At 35.1% G+C, this 15000-nt stretch overlaps 1 protein-coding gene across 2 annotated transcripts in view; it reads left to right on the plus strand.

Moving 5' to 3' along the window:
* LOC135223661 (carbohydrate sulfotransferase 11-like) overlaps nt 1-15000 on the plus strand; it is a 119818-nt gene that overhangs the window by 45858 nt on the left and 58960 nt on the right. Inside the window, exon 2 of one of the 2 annotated variants that reach the window (XM_064262319.1) lies at nt 1583-1656. The exons of the other annotated variant lie outside the window; for it this stretch is intronic. The gene's annotated coding sequence lies outside the window, so the exon portion shown is untranslated. The remainder of the gene's footprint in view (nt 1-1582; nt 1657-15000) is intronic. 2 annotated transcript variants of the gene reach the window in all.

Consider the following 15000-nt stretch of genomic DNA (forward strand, 5'->3'; position numbering starts at 1 on the left):
ATTTTCGTTGCATTCACAATTTACTTGACTTAGAACCAGGGAAGTACTTAGACTTCTGAAATCAGGGAAATACTTAGACTTTTAAAGTTGTTGAAGGAGTGATGCCCTTTGATTAATTTAATTACTTACAAGATTACCTCACACCTGTTTTGATGAACTTAGTCTGATTTTCTGCAATACTGGTAAGTGTTAAGGTGGGTACACACGTGAGAGCCGAACCTTGTATGTGTAACTGAGTTACGCATATACGGTTACAAGGCGTCAAAATGTTGAGGACGAACCATAACCACGTTAAGCACGTAACTTCATTTCAATCCACTGGCGATCATCAGTCTGTCTCTGTCCGGGTTGTTTACCGACGATGGCCACCATGCAAGTAGCAGCTGCCGCGTATATTTATATACATTCTTTATTTAACAAAGATGAAGCGAAATAAAAGAAGATGGTGGCAATCAAGGTTATATACTAGAAGGGTAGAATACAGTGGTTGGGAATTACTCGCTGACATGAGATTCAAAGAGTTTCTGGCCAACGGAAAGGCCTTTTCTTCGTAATAACTAATAAATTGAAGGACCTCTTCCTCACTCCAATCAGCCATGGTTATACATATACGTACTGATGACCAAAACAAGGGACTCTACTATGGACGGCCTGTTCATAGTCGGTGTTAACAAGTTAAGCAACCTCTGTTTACCTTGTTACACGTTAAATACAGGCTACGTCCACACATGGCGTAACGTTCAAACAGACCTCCTTTGATTCGGGGCCCAAAAAACCGACAATTGCCGGGCACGGAGGGAGCGAACGGAGCCTCGAACCTCGCGGGTGTTCGGGGTTCGGGTTCGAGGAACCCTCCACACTTGCGTTTTTGTTACAAGAATCGGTTACAATACAAGGTTCGGTTCGCACGTGTGTACCCACCTTTAAGGGATCACTGTTGCCTTTAGAGTATTCAGTCGAAACTTTTAAACGTGTTTATGAGGGTTCAACGTGTCTGGCTTTTTGGTAGGTAATGTTTGATGCATGGTAACCAGATACTTAGGCACATCGTAACAATATATAATATATATTTTATATATATATATATATATATATATATATATATATATATATATATATATATATACTACCTTTTACTTTGTCACATAGATTTATTTTGTTAATTAAAACACACATGGTGATCAAGAGAGCTTCGATAGGATGAAATTTGCCCTTGTTCAGTAACAGTGTGGTAAAGAGAAGAGGGGAAATCAGAATACCCGTACTACATACTAGAAAGTTTTGTGGACAGACGAACACTGTAGGGTGACCAAACGACCTCGGTTACAGTCCCTGTTTTCAGTGACCTGTCCCCAGTTTTCACAACTGGAATAAAGGAAAAAAAAAATGTTGACCAAACTATACATAGTAGCGCACTTTACTACTCATATCATACAGTGCACATAACTAAAGAAATGATAAACAGTTTTGCACTACATAACTTGTGAGATTACGTTCCAAGAACATAAAACCAATTTTCCCGCCAAATGACCGTCAGTATCGTCATGCACGTCCCTGATTTCCTCTTTTGCCTTCCCACCAGGAACCAGCCAGCATCACTCTCCGTCTTCCAATGGTGTTTCGCCCGAAGATCATTTTAATACTGTTCAATCATTGGTAAGTAGTCATTAAATTATAACCTACCTTGATTTAATCAATTGAATTTTCATTTAATTCTTTGCAGTTTAGGATAAATAGAGTGAGAGAAACGCTTGAATGCTGCTTTATAAATGGTAAAGGTTGCAGTGTCTGCGTTTTGGTTTTTTAATGACAAAAACATGTTATGTTTTGTTTTTTACGCCTCTGAACCAAAAATTAAAACGCGTTTAATTAATGCATTTTCGATTTTACGTGAGCTATAAATTATTTAAAAATTTTAAAAAATGCAAAAATTTCGATTTAACGCGAATTGGCGCCCAACCGTTGTTTTTAAATCACCTGCACATCAGCGCTGCAGACGACAGCCATCGACATAAACAAAGATATAGCACGGTATGTATTTATTAATAAAACGAAGAACTTTGTTTATTTATTAATAATGTGAAAGATTTTGTTTATTTATAAATAAAGCAATAAAAAAAATGGACACAAAACGAGAATCAGCCTCGTTCCGACATAGGCATAATTGAGCGATGCCAAGCTGCTGATGGCTACATATAATTACAAACATAATGAATATGCATCTTTTCCACGAATCTTTTAAAAAGTTATATATTACTTCAATGTATCCAATAATATTACATGTATTTTCATATTATTGTGTTATGAAATAATAACAAAGCGGTCAATGTTTTGGTTTGGAAATCAGCTGATGGCGATACGAGTTTATTTTGCCGTATTCAACTCAGTTCTGTGCGAATTTTCTTGCTTTTAGTTAGCATAAACGAATATCTAGATACTTTACTTATATGAGACATGGTCATTTTTCGTTATACGACGAATTTTTAAGTCGAAATATGACTTGAATAAGTCTCGTTGTGAATTAAAATTATTTATTTCGTTAACAGATTGCATTGGGAGAATGTTTACTGCGTAAAGAAGAAGAAGAAAAAAAAAAACGTGATTCAGTTCGCTTTGTTCACTTGACTTCATCGTAATACGAGCTTTATGAAAACATCAGTAAAATTGGTTGTTTTAAGCCCAGTAGTTTTCATTAAAATTATTTTCACTTGATTTTATCTACAGTGGGGTTGATGGCATAACTTTATGGGAGTTTTATCCTTGGTGCCAAGGCACGATGAAAGTCTTGAGCAGCTTGAACAGCTTTCTCAGCTTCAGCTACAACTTGGTTTAAATTTAACAGCATATTTCCTTGCTGATCTTTGATCTATAGGAAATAAAGTTATTACTTAAAAATATATCAGTCCTATTCTACATATATAACGTCATTTATAACTTAACTACAGAAATTGTAGTCACAAATGACATAACTACAATTACCGCATTTCAACCATCGTACGATGGTTGAAATACAAGCCAAATAGATGTTGATGTTATAAAAGTCCAGGAATGTAACCTCCCTTATTTCTGTTATTTCATATGGGGAAAATATGTTTAAATAATACGTATTTATTTAACGCAAGCTCTCCAGGAATGTAACCCTCGCGATAAAACTGGAGTGGTGACCGTATATATATATATATATATATATATATATATATATATATATATATATATATATATATATACTATATACATATACATACACACACACACACGCATATATATATATATATATATATATATATATATATATATATGTATATATATATATATATATATATATATATGACTGGAAAAAATGTTCTGTAACAACAGAGTTCCATCTAATAAAAGGAGCCCATAAAAACACCAAAATAGAGAAAAAGTACTACTATTCAGAGACTGCTGTCTCCCTCTTCAGGTAGATGAATGAGAAAAGTTCACGAAAAGGTGGTATTTATACCAAGAGGTCCATCCACAAACAAGCCATTTTAAGTCACCCCCGCTGATAATCTTCCTCTAATCTTCTTAAGGGTTGGTTGAATGAAGGAACGTTGTCGATCGTGTCCGAAATCCATCCTCCTTTTGAGATGTTCATTACCTGCCTCTCTTTTATTAAGGCGATTCCATCATTTGACTCTTGTACCGGCAGTTGCTGCTATAAATTACATGTGACAAATTCAGTTTATTCTATGGTTATGTTCATTTATATGGTTGAAAATGGAAAAATAGCCGAGTTCTGTTGTCCATACCTAACTGATCGTTTGTGTTGTATTAATCTCTGGGGACCGGGAATGTACCTGTAAATCCGATGTAAGATTGGTCACAGTCCTGGCATGGGATTTCGTATACCCCAGAGTCCTTTGGAGATGTCTTTTGTTGGACGTTTAATCAGGGATTTGGCTAAGGTGTTTGGCTTTGGGTAAGTAAATACAAAGGGTTCGATTTTCCGAGGGGGTTGGTTTATTTCTCTTAATCGTGTCCAGGTGGGGAATTATTATTTTATTGTTGGGTGTATCTCTGGTCTTGTCTTTAGGGGGTCGGTAGAAAATTACGTTAGCTTTGTGAATTGCTTTCTTCAATTATTGGTCAGGATATTTTAAAGACGAAAGTTGCTTGCGAATTAGTTCAAATTCTTTTTCCAGGAATTCTGGGGAACAAATTCGCAAGGCTCTTAAGAACAAGTTACTAGCTACACCTATTTTGATAGAAATGTCATGATAGCTAAAGTAGTGAATGTATGAAAGTGAGAACGTTGGTTTTCTGTATATGGTAAATTTGTATTCTGTCGTATCTCTGATTATTAAAACATCAAGAAAAGGAATTTTGTTGTCTGTTTCCCATTCAACTTTAAATTTGATGCTGGGCACTAATGTGTTTAATTTCGAGAGGATTCATTGAAATTGCCCCACCTATTATCCCAAAATGTTAGGATATCATCCCACGTATCTCATCCACAGCATGTTTTGGGTTTTATTGCATTTATTACTGTAGTTTCAAAGTATTCCATGTACAGATTGGCTAGAACAGACTTAAAGGACTACCCATACTACACCACCCGAATTTTTGCTTGTAGAATGATTCCCCGAATGAAAATACGTTATTAGATGCACATAATTCAACTAGCTTTATTATTTTGTCAAGCGCCAATGGGAAATGATCTGAATAGGGGGATAATTTTACCCTTAAAAACTGAAGAACGTCCTGTACTGGTACTTTAGTGAACAAGGAATCTACATCAAGGCTTAAAAGTTTTATGTTGTGAAGTGGTATATGTGCTTCTCTGAATTTGTGACAAAAATCTTCCGAATGTGGATGGACCTCTTGGTATAAATACCACCTTTTCTGTGAACTTTTCTCATTCATCTACCTGAAGAGGGAGACAGCAGTTTCTGAAATATAGTACTTTTTCTCTATTTTGGTGTTTTTATGGGCTCCTTTTATTAGATGGAACTCTGTTGTTACAGAACATTTTTTCCAGTCATTTTAAGCCCATTATGGAATTCAACCGCCTTTCCAGGATTCTTCACTCACTTCCAGAAGTCAAGCCAATTTTTCGCAAGTTTGAAAAAGAACTGATCAAACTACACCGGCTGAAACCCAAAAACACGTTTTTAGAAGAATGCCTCAAAGAACAAGTACTACAAAAATGTACGGATTCGGGAGATGGACTCTGCAATCGGACCCTTCCCTCTCTACACAAGATTTTCCTGGAGGAAAGAATCACCGATACGAAAAACGACATCTTCGTACTACGCAGAGTGATATATGGAACCCAGTCTAATCTTCGCCTCCTCACTACGGACCACATATACAGGTATCTGATTTCATTCTGTTCCGACATTGCTGCCTATAATAGCGTGACTCATTCCAACAGACTTCTACGCAAGTTAAATAACCTAATAGACAATAGTGCATGGAATAATCTTGAGCAACAAGACAAAGTTTTAAACTTATCCAACACCCCCCTTACTGTAAATCAACATTTAGTTTTAAATTTAGGCTTATCCTTTGCCCTTATGCCAGACCGCAAAAACAACCTAGACTTCATAGTGGCTTTTGATAAATTCATATCTGACAAAAACTACAACCGTGAAGAGATATGTTTAAAAGGAGTGCTACTAAATGCTTTAACTGGACTTACATAAGAAATATCCTGTTCCCCGCAGATTCATGATAGCCATCCACTCGCTAAAAAAGTTAGATGTTATAATAAGTAGATCCGACAAGACGGCAAAATCGTAAATAATGGACAAAGACTTCTACCTTGACAAAATCAACCAGCTCCTTAGCGACACAAACACATACGAAAAACTGACGAAAAAATCCCCTCCAAAACGTTCCCACAGAATTTTTTTTCGGAAAGTAAGATTAATTGGCAAAGACAAAAAGAGTATTGAACTATTAGAGAAATTTAAAGTAATTAATCCTAAATTACCCTATTTTTATGGCCTTCCCAAAAAACTCACAAAGACAATCTTCCATTCAGACCCATCGTTTCATGTGCCGGTGCTTTCAATTACAAAATTTCTAAATGGTTAGCTGGCCTCCTTTCCCCTTTTTTAGGCACTTTTTCTCCCAGTCACATTAAACATTCGGAAGATTTTTGTCACAAATTCAGAGAAGCACATATACCACTTCACAACATAAAACTTTTAAGCCTTGAGTAGATTCCTTGTTCACTTAAAGTACCAGTACAGGGACGTTCTTTCAGTTTTTTAATTTTTGGGTAAAATTATCCCCCTATTCAGATCATTTCCATTGGCGCTTGACAAAATAATAAAGCTAGTTGAATTATGTGCATCTAATAACGTATTTTCATTCGGGGAATCATTCTACAAGCAAAAATTCGGGTGTAGTATGGGTTAGTCCTTTTAAGTCCTGTTCTAGCCAATCTGTACATGGAATACTTTGAACTACAGTAATAAATGCAATAAAACCCAAAAACATGCTGTGGATGAGATACGTGGATGATATCCTACATTTTGGGATAATGGTGGGCAATTTCAATGAAATTCCTCTCGAAATTAAACACATTAGTGCCCAGCATCAAATTTAAAGTTGAATGGGAAACAGACAACAAAATTCCTTTCTTGATGTTTTAATAATCAGAGATACGACAGATACAAATTTACCATATACAGAAAACCAACGTTCTCACTTTCATACATTCACTACTTTAGCTATCATGACATTTCTATCAAAATAGTGTAGCTAGTAACTTGTTCTTAAGAGCCTTGCAAATTTGTTCCCCAGAATTCCTGGAAAAAGAATTTGAACTAATTCGCAAGCAACTTCGTCTTTAAAAATATCCTGACCATATAATTGAGAAAGCAATTCACAAAGCTAACGTAATTTTCTACCGAACCCCCTAAAGACAAGACCAGAGATACACCCCAACAATAAAATAATAATTCCCCACCTGGACACGATAAGAGAATAACCAACCCCCTCGGAAAATCGAACCCTTTTGTATTTACTTTACCCAAACACCTTAGCCAAATCCCTGATTAACGTCCAACAAAAGACATCTCCAAAGGACTCTGGGGTATACGAAATCCCATGCCAGGACTGTGACCAATCTTACATCGGATTTACAGGTAAATCCCTTCCCCAGAGATTAATACAACACAAACGATCAGTTAGGTATGGACAACAGAACTCGGCTATTTCAACCATATAAATGAACATAACCATAGAATAAACTGGAATTTGTCACGTGTAAATTTATAGCAGCAACTGCCGGTACAAGAGTCAAATGATGGAATCGGCCTTAATAAAAGAGAGGCAGGTAATGAACGTCTCAAAAGGAGGATGGATTTCGGACACGATCGACAACGTCTTCATTCAACCAACCCTTAAGAAGATTAGAGGAAGATTATCAGCGGGGGTGACTTAAAATGGCTTGTTTGTGGATGGACCTCTTGGTATAAATACCACCTTTTCTGTTGAACTTTTCTCATTCATCTACCTGAAGAGGGAGACAGCAGTCTCTGAAATATAGTACTTTTTTCTCTATTTTGGTGTTTTTATGGGCTCCTTTTATTAGATATATATATATATATATATATATATATATATATATATATATATATATATATATATATATTGCTACTTTCAAAATGCATATATCCCCTCTTAGACTGTATAAAATGTTGCGTATAAGATATTTTTGACAACATTTTTTTCAGATTCCAAGCTAGCTTAGTTGTAGGATGTTTAAAATGTGTGTTCAGATTTCTGCATTACATACTGTAAAAGAATATATAACGTAGAATGTAGAGAGAGAGAGAGAATATCTTTGTCCGTTCGAAACTAGAGTTGTTTTTCAAAACCTGTCAACACGTTTGATTAGAGACCTCGAGTCTTCGTTGTGTTCTGGGAATTCTGTCATCACGTCAGATAGGGACTTTTGCTCGATTTCTGTCTTGGTCGAGTACGTGTCTTTGTTGAACAGAATGGTTTTATTCACATTCGTCTTTGTCAAAACCACGTGCAGATTTTAGTTAAGCTGTAAAGTTGCATCAGTTTTCGAAGCTTCTAGAAAGAATTATTGCCCAAAACGTTTTGTATCATCTCCACAGTCCAGCTTCCGTAAGGGAGAAGTTTTTCATTGCATCTTAAAACCGCTTTTCGTTCAGACATCTCTCTCTCTCTCTCTCTCTCTCTCTCTCTCTCTCTCTCTCTCTCTCTCTCTCTCTCGCCATAATTGATATTAACGTAACATAAAATGGTCACTCGTAACTTGTAGATTTCAGATTTTATATTTCTTAAGAGTTTATTTAGCATTATTTAGTGTTTTTGTGGAATCTGAACAAACATTGTGTGTGTAACGGCGCCTGGTTTTGTGAAAGTGTGAAACAAGCTGTAGCAAAGAAAAAAATTGGTATACCAAGAAGGTAAAGTGTGTTATGTTTTTATTAGTTGCAACTAATAACTGATGGTTACGAAGGTTTGGTAAAAACTAATAACTAATATCTAATGGTTATGATGGTTTGGTAAAAACTAATAACTATTGGTTAAGATGGTTTTGAGAACTAATAACTATTAGTACGATGGTTTGAGAGAAACTATTTACATTTTTACACATTGCAAATTTTTGTGTTTTGTGTTTGTTTCATTTGAAGTGATTTTTATGTTTTGTGAATTTATTCATTTTCTTGTTGAAGTGTGTGTTTTTATTATATATTCTGTGTGATTAGTATTTTTGCAATTTTGGTATTTTTCATGTTTTTCTGTTTTCATTTGCAATCACAATTTAATTAACTTAGTTATTTTCATTGCTTAATCATTGCACATTTAATTGAATTTAACACTTGTGAATTAATTTCCAAATTTCAATTATTGCCTAACACTTTTGAATTTTGATTGACTTAATTTCTTGAATTTTGTAATAAATTAATCTTGATTTAATTTTACTGAATTGATTCAAGAATTAATTGAACTTTACTTTGTTTTCAAGTAACAGTAATTTTCCCTGATATTGTGAATTTCACTTATAAATTTTGAGTTTGATCATAAATTTTTGTATTTAAAATTTCCATAAGTGTTTATATTCACACCAGCATATAATTATATTCATGATTAGTTTAGGTAGAAACATAGTGGTAATTGATCTGTTTTCCTTCAATTAACTTGAAGGGACTTAGAACCAGGGAAGTACTTAAACTTCTGAAATCAGGGAAATACTTAGACTTTTAAAGTTGTTGATGGAGTGATACCCTTTAATTAATTTAATTACTTACAAGATTACCTCACACCTGTTTTGATGAACTTAGTCTGATTTTCTGCAGTACTGGTTAGTTGTTAAGAGATCACTGTTGCCTTTAGAGTATTCAGTCGTTTAGTACCTGTGATGAGGGTTCAGGTGTCTGGTTGTTGTGAGGTAACAATTAATGAATGGTAAGTGTAGTAACTGGATACTTGGCACTTCGTCACAAAATACATATATATATATATATATATATATATATATATATATATATATATATATATATTTATATAAATATATATTATAAATAATATAATATATATATATATATATAATATATATATATATATATAAATATATATATATAGATATATATATATATATATATATTATATACATACATATATATATATGTATATATATATATATATATATATATTATATATATATAATATATATGTTATATATATGTATATATATGTATATACTATATATATATATATATATATATATATATATTTATATATATTATATATAGAATAATATATATATATATATATAGATATATATATATATATATATATATGTATATATATCTATATATGAGCTTCTCACTGTTTCCCGGGATCTCATTGTGTAAGATGTCTAGAAGAAGTTGAACAACGACGTACTCTGCTTTGGTCGCTGGGAACCAGCCACCCTCAAAATACTTCCCCAAAAGCCGTTAACTTTTGGCGAGGGTTGTCTGACCAACGATTGGTTAAACCTCCTTGGGAGAGAGAAATCAACCAATGACCTGCCTAAGGGGATAACGAGGGAGCTAAGAGGAAACCAGCGCCCTAACGCCTCTGGGCACTCGAAGGGCATCGACGTACTATCACCCTGCGCTGTTCCGTTGTGGTAGCCGGTTGCCACTAAAGTTATTGTACGTAATTATTATTTTCCTTTAATACTCGGACCCTTGTGTAAGTTTTAGATAATACAGATCATGTTAAATTCACCCACTGAGTCTTATTTAAGCATGACCCTCAGTACTACAGCCGGACCAGATGAAGTAGACCCTGACGGGACGGGGTCAGATTGCAGGTAAACCATCACAGTAATTATGGTAAAAAATGGCATTTGCGACGCCATAAATGCCAATCGGCGCCGATAAACCGCTTACCGAAGCTAATAAACTGCTTCCAATGCTGATGAACTGCCTGCTTTCGCCTATAAATGGCTTACTGGCACTGAAAATCTGGTTAATGCCGTTGTTAACCAAGTGTTATAAAACTGAAACTCAGTAGGCAGTTCATCAGCATTGGTAAGCAGTTTATTAGCTTCGGTAAGCGGTTTATCGGCGCCAATTGGCATTTATGGCGTTGCAAATGCCATTTTTTACTATAATTACTGTGATGGTTTACCTGCAATCTAGAATTGATTTTTATTATAAAACTGGTGGTTCTGGAATGTAAAAATACACAATTAGTACAAAGTATACTACACAAAGTTCTGTATGCAATAAAGTATAGTATAGTACATTTTGTTGTACAGTACAATAAATATCAAATACGGTTGTTATTGTAATTTAACCAAAGACTACTAATATAATATTATAAAACGCAGTGAATTCCTTACTTTTAATTTGAAGCTGTCGTGCTATCTAACCCTAGACAATGCTTGTGTGGCCGCATCATTCAGGAATTTTGGAATTCTGGAATATAAAAGTTTACTATTAGTGTATAGTCCTGTATGCAATAAAGTATACAGTAATAGTGCCATTACAGTATTTTATAATATATAAAATGTATAAAACTTAACAAACTTAGGAATTCCTTACCAACCTTTAGCGCTTCTCAAAGCTGATAGCTAGGTTGTGGGAGATAGAGGTGATGTATTGCATGTGTAGGGAGCCTGCAGTGATAAGGATAAAATTATACAGGTTATGTATATAATAATAGAAGTTCTGTATCAGTTCAGGTATTTCATAAAGCTGTGTTCAGTTCAGTACAAAACTAAAAAAAAAAAAATGAATTCCTTACCTATTTTCTATGTAATTTTTAAAGATACCAGACTAGGAAGAAAGAGCTCTAAAAGGTGGTGGACAGTCTGGAATGATATAGATTATTCAAGGACAGTATGTAACCACATAAGTATTAGTAGTTATACTAAATTATAAAATGTACTGTTACATATTAACAATTTATAACATTAAAAACATTTAAGAATGCCTTACCTTTAGTGAAATGAAAGCTGTAAGCTACATAAGGAAGCGTATAGTTACAGCAGAGGTCAGGTTATGTAAAGGTGCGTGTCAGTCTGGAATGATAATGTACATATGATTAGTAAAGTTATAAATTACTACAGTAATAAATGTATATATATATATATATATATATATATATATATATATATATATATAAAAGTTTCCTTACCAAATTCTAGTGGTTGGCTTTTTTACTGGGATGGGTCTTTGGTACAGTAGATGAGAATGGATGGGTTATGAAATGGAATCTGCAGGTGCCCAATTGGGAGTCTGGAATGATAAAGATAAAACTGATAGAGTATGTACAGTGTTACTACTGTACACAGTAGTATTTACTGTAAGTATAATACAATTTAAAAATTTAAAAATAAAAAACAGTTACGAATTCCCTGTCTGATGGAGTTGGAGAGGCGACAGGTTCAGCTGATTTGGGCTTTGAGGAGGTTACATCTGGATCTGGAATGAATTATAATGATAAAAGTTATGTAAAGTTACAGCACATAAGGTGGATGCACATAGTGTACATACAAATTTTAAAAATTCTTTATAAACAATTTATAAAACATTTAAACAAAAATAAATGTTAAGAATTCCTTACCTGATGAAGTTGGAGAGCTTCAAAACCGTGGAAGGGTTCAGGGTCATCTGGGTTCTCATCATCACTATCACAAGCTTCTGGAATAATATATATTGAAAAATATTAGATTATGCAACAGTAAACACATTACAGTATGTATGTGTACAAACAATTTACAGCATGAAAATGATAAAAGTGAAATTAAGTTTAATTAATAATTCCTTACCTAATGGAATCTGGATTAGGCATAACTTCTGCAATGATACCCAAATTATTGGGTTATGTTGTGTATGTACTACAGTAAATATAATACGGTACTCTAACAGTTTTATAAAATTTTGTTTACAATTTATAACATTTTGCATTTAAGTAAAAAAAAAAATTCAGAATTCCTTACCTAACTAGCTTTCTCCAGATGAGTAAAACCCTCTGACAAGTATTTGACAGTTGATGTCATGGGCTTTGGGTCTAGTACATCTAACTCCTCCTCAATCATCTGCTTCTGTAGCTCAATGCGGTCCTCCAATGACAACTCCTCTTCATGGGATGCTAGCAGCTTGGTGACATCCTCAGCTTCCAAATCAAAACTGCACAAACTGCAGACACAGCTTCTTCCAGGTCCCATTCAAAGTGCCACTTCTGGCACAAAGTGATCATTAAACCAGTCTTCAAAGACCATCATGGTAACCCAAGCCTTCTTGTTAGGCTTCCAAATGACAGGGAGTTGACTCTTGAAAATGTACTTGAAAAGCATAGGATTTTCTGCCAAATACACTAGCAAGGGCATAAGCTTCAAGTCTCCAATAGCATTGGCCCCAAAGAGTAAAGTTAGTCTCTCCTTACCGACTTTATGGCCTGGTGCTGACTTCTCCTCCTTGGAATATACATACGGTTGGGCATCCTCTTCCTAAATAACCCCGTCTTATCTACACTAAACACCTGGTCAGTATTTTAACCACCTTCCCTAATTACTTCAGCCAAACCATTAGGAAAATTTTCTGCTGATTCACTATCAGTACTAGCAGCTTCACATTGTGCAAATTTGCATGAGACTTAAAACAGTTAAACCAACCTCTACTGGAGGAAAATTCTTCACCAGCACAGCTTTCCCCATTCTTTTTCACTGCTGCCATATGCAGCTCCCTAGCCTTTTTTTGAATTTCACTTAAGCTCACTGGAATACATTGCTGATTCTGGTCGTCCAGCCAGAACATCAATAACTTCTCCCTCTCCACAATGTTCTGACTATATTGCTTCACATTAACAACTGCTGCCTTCATTGGTGCAGCATCTTTAACATGCTTAAAGATACGTTTTTTGTCCTTCACTATGGTTACAACCGTCGTCCTACTAAGCCCCAAAGCACAACCTCATCTCAGGTTTGTTAGTTGCTCTCTTTCTTATTCAAGAATGTTTCATTGACATCATATTTGACTTCCATGGTGATGACTTTCCTCTTCTTTGATGCAATAGCATCAGACGAAGTATTCTGCCATTTTGGAGCCATGGTGAAAGATGAGCAAAACTCAAGTTAATGCAACAACAAAGCGTGAATCAACCTAGCCAGGCATAGGCAAACACGAGTGAAGTAGCGTTGTTTGGCATTGTTAGGTGCCCCAGTGGCCTCAACCCAGCAAGGTCATTGTCTGGTCAAATACCACTGCAGTTAAGTAGTACACCTGAGCTCAGAAGCTAGTTCCATGTATAATACGGCATAAGGAGGATAAAAAGAAAAAAACGTTGTATCCTCAGAATGTGTGCTGTACTGTAACCAGAAACTTATTTTTCATTAATACAATGTTCCCCCTATATTCGCGGGGGATGCATACCAGTCACACCTCCCTCCCCCCCCCCTCCACCTGAATAAATGAAACCCCTATAAAAGCACTTAAAACTGCCTTTTTTTGCTAGTTAAAACTCAAGAAAAATGCACTAAAATTGTTTGGAAGGGGAATTTCCATCCAGAAGGACTTGGTACCAAGGACCTATTTGGGTTTAGTACTTCTCTTTGTTTTTTACTGTGACTATCTGATGTTACTTCCCCTCTTTGTCGTTTACTGGCACTAGGACCAGCTTGAGAGTTCCTGGACCCCTGTCTCACAATAAAACTGTCCAGAGACATTTGTTTCTGGTGTTTCTTTAAAATTTGCCTAAGTTAAACATGGCATTGTCATTAAACATTAAACTTCTTTGTTGAGATGATAATTCTCCCAAAAATTGTTTTACATCAGTCCACTTTGCAAACATGTCCGTAATCCCTGAAGTATGCAGATTATGTATGCCCATTTGTTTTCTGAATTTTTCAAACCAGCCTCTGATGGCCTTAAATTCACTAACAGCAGCGCTTGTTGTAGGCATTTTCTCACTGAGATTGGCATGCAACTTCCTCTAACATTTTGCTATGAGTTCTTTCTTAAATTCTTTAATGTTTCTCGCCTTTTTTACAGAGGGGCTAGCACTTGGAACTTTCTTTGGCCCCATGATGGCTTATCTAGCAGTTACACGAATAAAAAAGCAAAAAAAGAAGGAACACAACAGGAAATGGGAGGCTTTGTTTGGGCGCTTGATACGGGGGCCGGTCATGCACTGGGCCCCAGATGGAGCATTCCCGAGTGTACGAAAACCGAGGAAACATACGGTAACCGAGACAAAATTTTGTAGAAAAAAAGTCTACGAAAACAGAAACGTACGAAAAGAGAGGTGTACAAAACTGAGGTTTGACTGTATTAGAAAACCACCATAAACTTGGAACGATGTAAGCTAGCAGCGCTATAAACTTGGACCGAGTGTTGTAAGCTGGCCTGGATTTTTTTATGAATACATCAGAAAAATCGTTGCAAACTCGGATTATTGTAAGCCAAAACTGTCGTAAGCCAGGGACTGCCTGTGTACATATATATATAATATATATATATATATATATATATATATAATATAATAGCG

The sequence above is a fragment of the Macrobrachium nipponense genome, chromosome 10, assembly GCF_015104395.2.
Source record: "Macrobrachium nipponense isolate FS-2020 chromosome 10, ASM1510439v2, whole genome shotgun sequence".
NCBI classification, from domain to species: Eukaryota; Metazoa; Arthropoda; class Malacostraca; order Decapoda; family Palaemonidae; genus Macrobrachium; species Macrobrachium nipponense.